Genomic DNA, 6,322 nt, shown 5'->3' with positions numbered 1-6,322 from the left:
TGGCGCCCTTCACCCTGTGCCTGCCCACCCCTGCTGCCTGGGCCTGGCCATTCCGGTAAGCAGCCACATGGAATTACTGGGGGGGGGGGGCGCCAGCTTTGGCCCGCCATCTTGGACACATGGAATCACTGGGGGGCCGTCATCTTGGCCCCACCATCTTTAACCCCTTCCACCTCATGGCCTCACTGGAGGCCTCGCCATCCTTAACCCCTCCCACCTCATGGCCTCACTGGAGGCCTCGCCATCCTTAACCCCTCCCACCTCATGGCCTCACTGGAGGCCTCGCAATCTTTAATCCCTCCCACTTTCCACTCCTTACCAATCCTAGGAGTCGGCGGCCATCTTTCCGGCCCGAGCCAGGCAGCTTGGCACTTGCTCTGCCTGCCAACCGCCTGCGCAGGCCAGGACCTCTGCCTGCCGCTTGGACCTCCTAAAACACCGTTCCAGCTTGGCACTCCGGTCACCGCCGGGACCTCTGGCCAGTTTGCCCCACCCGCGCCCCCAGCAGCTTCTCAGCGCTTCTGTCACAGCCAGCGCTGGCCGACAACACTATACTCCGGTAAACTGCCTCCTTCCCTTGGTTAGCGGGTTCTGGACTTGGGTCTTCCGGTCCACTGGGACCCCAAAATCCAAGTGCTTGGTGACCCATTGTCCCCTGGTCCACTGGGACCACCCTGCAGATGACCAGGTCATCCTCTGGTTTTGAGAAGGAATGAAGACGTTCTTCCCTATCTCTTAACCTCCGTTTCCGAACGATTGAGCAGGGAAATCAGGGACACCCATTTCCTGTTCTTCGTTTCCACCCGTGAACCAATTATGGGGAGTCGAACCTTTATACTAGCAGATGCCCTGAGAGCCTGTCTGCCATGATACGAGTTGGGAAATGGGTTGCGGTGGCCCAGGAATAGTTAGGAACTTTTATAAGCGGTCTGGTATCCCTCCAAATGCTCTCCCCCATCAGCTTCCATTTATTTTCCCGCCAGCTGCCATTTTGTGATGGCGCGTAGTTGCTGCCTGGTGATGTCACAGTCGCCATCTTGGCCCGCGCCAGACTGCAATTTTGTTGGGCGGCTGCCCGGCCGCTTCGCACGGTCCTAAATGCGTTTGGCTTCTGGCTCCCTTTCCGGCCCGCTTGGGCATGCCCTAGGTGTCACAGGCCAGCTAGTCCAATGGGGCGCGAGTTTGCTCGCGGTCGATGGTCTCAGTAAAGGTGGGGAAGGATAGAGTGATTCTACCACAGATTCTTATCTGTAGCGGTTCTTTCCTAGGAAAATAATCCTATGATCGGCGCTTTAAAAAGAACCTGACATGGATCGATGCTTCTTGTGCAATCAAACACTTTATTTTGGACACAAGATTTTTTATATATTCCCCTCTCCCAGTGAATTTCTAGTAAAAAGAAGTGCAAAACACCCAAGGTACAAAAGAGAGATACACATGCAGATTACCAACCCTGAACAAGACAAAAGTAAGACCTGGGATATCCCAGGTCTTTGTGATTGAAATCAGTCCTATTATCTCAGGTGGGCCTTGTGCTCCAGAGCCCAGCCCCCTTTGGCCTTGCAGCTGCAGAGGCTTCTATTTGGCTAAAAGTCACACCCAAAATCACTTGAAGAATTTAGTTTTTAAGATCACTCGAAGAATCCAGTTTTTAAGAGTTTTCTTTAACCCTTTCAGAGCTCTCATTCCTAGGGCTTAGTCCAATGTCCTCCTTTATATATAATGGGGGACGAAGTCCGAGATTCCAGCTTTCATATAGTTATCGTAAGGAAAATCCGTGTTCCTTTATGATGATTTAAGGAATTTCGATGAATGTCTGCTGGATTTTGTCTGCAATACTATCCGCTGTCTGAAAACTTAAACAAACTCATGACACAGTTTAGCAGGTAAACACCAAAAAATAACATGAGGTCTTTAGATTTAGTTGTCAGATATATTTCTCTAGCAGCTGAGCATTTTCCTTCTTTTAATAATCCATATTCCTATCACTAACCTTCTGCAACTTTCTTTTCTTTTCTGATTACCCTAATTCTCTCTTTCCCATTCGGGCCAATCTCAGGATAAGCTCTTCTTCATACAAAATACTTTCTTATTCTCACCATATTTTCTTTCTTTCATCTTTACACATCTATTTTATCTGTACTTTGTTTTGACATAGCTATTTTTAACCAGGTGGTGTCGCTGTATTGAAGGTCGAAGGTGGACTGGAATGCTGCTTCTAATTACCATTTGAACAAGGCTCATCTAATTACCATTTGAGCAAGGCTGAAAGTTTACTGGAAGGACATGGATTCAATTTTCACTCACAGTCCTGATCTTTTTTCCACCGGAGCAATTTCATGTGGAAAGTTAAAAGAATCATTACTAAAAGAATAATAGTTATGAAAGAATATTTAAGAGTGGAGGAGTTTTTTGGCCAGAGATGATGATGCCCTCTCTCGGGGCTAATCGCCGATGACTACATGGATTCTCACACATGTAGATGCCGAGATGGAGTGGGCAGCAAAGTCTTGGCACCTAGGTGCTGCAGGAAATGCCAGGGCCAGGCCAGGGTTGGGGCAACACCCTCTGTTTGCCCTTGGGGAGTCCGCGTTGCCATTCTTGCTGGACGCCCGCCCTGGGATGCGCTCTTTGTGTGTGAGTGTAGGTCCGTCGCAGCTGACAGGACCTTAACATGGCATCTAAAGTTTTAATTCCAGAGAGAAACAGGCAGAGATGGAGCGTACACTCCGACTTTGCCAAAAAGCGGATCCCTGGTAGCTGCCCTTCGGCTGACGGTGGCGGCTGAGCCCTCTGGAGCGCCACCTAGGTGTGGAGGACTGCAATGACGACTACCTCCAGGAGCCTGCCTGAAGTGGGGCGAAGCCACGCCCACCAATCAGACTGTGCCAGGAGTGTGTGGCCAGGAGGGCCATTGGAACAGTGCCCTTGGAAAAGGATGAGCCCCAGGTACCTCAACACAGGGGGAGCACCTTTCCAGACCAGGCCCTGCCACTGGCCCTACTCAGCCTGGCTGAAGACTGACGGCTCCTGGATCCCTCAACCTCCATCCTCTTTGCCAGCTTAGGGTAGCTCTCCAGGTACTGAGTAAGCCAATCTCCTTTTTGGTCGCCTGCTCAATCTCATGATTTGTTTTTTTTTCTTTAATAGCCCTTGCCTGTTCAAGCCTCCTCAAGCGCACATCACTAAGCTGTCCAGGGTAACCTCCAATTCGCACTGCAGCTATGCACCCACCTGCACCCCCTTCTGAGGGACTGGACTCCCGACTCCTCCTGGCCTGGGGCCCCTGACGACGCCCCTTGACAGCAGGAAGAAGCTAGAGGGTCCAATCGTCATCTGTTATCCCTACCATCAAAAGGCCGGGATGATAAGTTGGGTCCTGCACTCATGTGACTTTGTGTCACATGACCTCTGCAGAGCAAGGGAGGGGCTGAAACCCCCGCGAGAATTGGGCGTTCCCGCGAGTAAACCCCCATCTCGCGAGATGCATGCCTTTAAAAGGAGAGCCCGCGTCCTCAAGCTTCGGACAGGCGCGCGGGCCCCACGGTGCCTCGCCCTGATCCCCGGGAGAGCCGTGCCATTAAAACTTTACATGCTACATGTACCGGACCTCTCTCGTGTTTTTCACACTCCACCGTACTCACATTATTTTTATTTTACTCGCATTAATTTTTTATTTTACTTATCAGTACTCTAGATGAAAATGGAAATCTTATAGAGGAGCAAAGACAACCTAAAGGAGGAGAAAGGAGGGGGGAAGAAGGAAAATCTCTAAAACACACAAAGTAGTTAAACATATCAAAGTCAACTACTAAGCCAAGCAAGGGAGGGAGAGATGGGGAGGGAAATGGGTGGGAATTGGGTAGGGGTTAAATCAGTGATGTGTACATGTATGTACACACAAGTTTTTTACCCCAATATGATGCATGAATGTAATGCACCAATAAAAAATTAAAAAAAATAAAACAGGGCAGGGAAGCTGGCATGGTGGTACACGCTTGTAATCCCAGCATTCGTGAGGCTGAGACAGAGAATCACGGTTCGTGGACAGCCTCAGCTCCTTAGTGAAGCCCTCTGCAACTCAGTGAGACCAGGTTCCCAAATAAAGAATAAAAAGTAAGGCAGGGGCCGGGGCTGGTGGCGCAGGCTTGTAATCCCTGTGCTGGTTTGAAGCCAGCCTTGCTGGCTTAAGAGACCCTGTTTCCATAAAAAAATATAAAATGGGCCTGGGAGTGTAACCCGGAGGGAGAAGGGTTTCCAGGAACCCCAGTATCACACACACACACACACACACACACACACACACACACACACACAAATAGGGCAGGGGGTGTAGCTCAGAGGTCAAATGCCCCTGGGTTCCATCCCCAGACCCGCAAATAAATAAGTACATAAATAAATAATAAAAAAAATAGGGCTGGGGTGTAACTTGGAGGTAGAATACCCCTGGGTTCCATTCCTATTACGAAAGAAAGAAAAGAAAAAGAAAGAGAGAAAGAAAGAATCCAGTGTCTTAATGAGCAAGGTCACAGGATAAGGACAGTCAGGGATTGTGGTTAGGATGCAGGGAGAGAGCAGCTGGGAGATGCAGAATGGGGGCGAGGATACAAAAATGTTTAGAGAACAATTCCTGGGGGTCAGGAGCCACCCCACACTCCCCCACCTATCCCCACGGTGGGGAGGGGTGTTCCTACAATATGGGGCAGGGCCAGTTTCAGAGTGCAACTGCTCCATCTGCTCGTAGCCTCCTCTGCTGGACTCCCCTGCTGGCCTCACAGGTCTTCTGTGCAGCAGGAGCTGGTGGCAGAGGTGCTTCTGTTGCTGAAGGCTAGCTCCACAGAGAACAAGCCATGGAGACTGGAGCGGAGAAAACAGCTGGCTTTATTCAGGATGAGCCCAAGCTCTGAACATGCCAGTTCTTTTATACATTTGCTAACTTGATTCTCAGAAGGGAGGAGTGAGTGTGAGGTTTGTTTTGCCTAGCAGAAGCAGGCTGCAGAAGCAGAACAGCAGTCTGCATTGTTTCTCTTTTCTCTGGAAGTTCTGTGCCTGACCTCACAGGCTGCCCAGCGAGGCCCCGCTTTGCTCACTTCCCAGGAGGCCTGTAAAGAAGGCTTTATTTGAGCCAGGCATGGTGGCACATGCTTGTAATCCTAGCATCTGGGAGGCTGAGAAAGGAGGACCTGGGCTCATAATCAGCCTCAGCTACTTAGACCCTCCGCAACTTAGTGAGGCCCTATTTCCAAATAAAGAATAAAAAAATCGGGCTGGGAGTGTAGCTTGGAGGTACAATCCCTGGGTTCAATCACCAGCATCACCAAAAAAAAAAAAAAAAAAAAAAAAAAAAAAAAGGCCTTGTCCCTAGGCTTCTTTGTCCCAGGAGTTCTCTTCAAGGACAGCAGGGGCTTCTGCCTCACCAGAACTGAGAAACCTTGAAGTCCGTGGCCCACACCTACAGGCCTCAAGCCTTGAGAATGGAAGGCAGTCTAAAACAGTCTATCCCTACCTAGGCTACAGACTTGAAGGGCTTGGTCTGTAGAAGGAAGTATAAGTGACTGTCCAGTTGTCCCAGTTGTGGTTTCTCTGGTCACACCTTCAATTTTCTTTGTGAACAACCTTTTCAGAGATGATCTCCTAATGTTAAATAAAACCTATAGGCCATTGGTTTGGACTGAGTTCTTGTACTATGACTAACACACTAAATCAAAATGGAATTACTTATGCCAAAGCTTCAGGCCACCCAGCCCAAACTAATCTTCCAAAAAAAATATCAGGAGAAAAGGGATTGGGGCTGTAGCTCAGTGCTAGAGCACTTGCCTGGCATAAAAAAGGCCATGAGCTCAATCACCAGTCTTGGGGAAATCTGATATAAAGCTGAATCCCCAAAGAGGGCAGTTTTAGCCAGCATGATAAGAAACTCTCCTCTCCTTTAACTTTCTTTTTTTTTTTTTCTTCTCTTTTTTTGTGGTACTGGGAATGGAACCTAGGGGCATTCTACCTCTGAGCTACACCCCCAGCCCTATTTATTTTTATTTTTATTTTGGAGGTACTGTGAGTGGAACCCAGGGGCGTTCTACCTCCGGGCTATACTCCCAGACCTATTTTATATTTTATTTGGAAACAGGGTCTCACTAAGTTGCAGAGGGCCTCACTAAGTAGCTGAGGCTGGCTTTGAACCTGTGCAATCCTCCAGTCTCAGCCTCCCAAGTGCTGGGATTATAAGCGTGCACCACTATGCCTGGCTTGCTTTAACTTTCATAAGGAAAGAAACTTGGAAACCAACCACCAATCTGCTTTTTCTTATTTCTCTTCCTTAATCTTC

This window comes from Muscardinus avellanarius (genome assembly GCF_963383645.1).
Source record: "Muscardinus avellanarius genome assembly, chromosome: 5".
Classification (NCBI taxonomy): Eukaryota; Metazoa; Chordata; class Mammalia; order Rodentia; family Gliridae; genus Muscardinus; species Muscardinus avellanarius.
Note: the sequence above shows the minus strand (reverse complement) of the source record.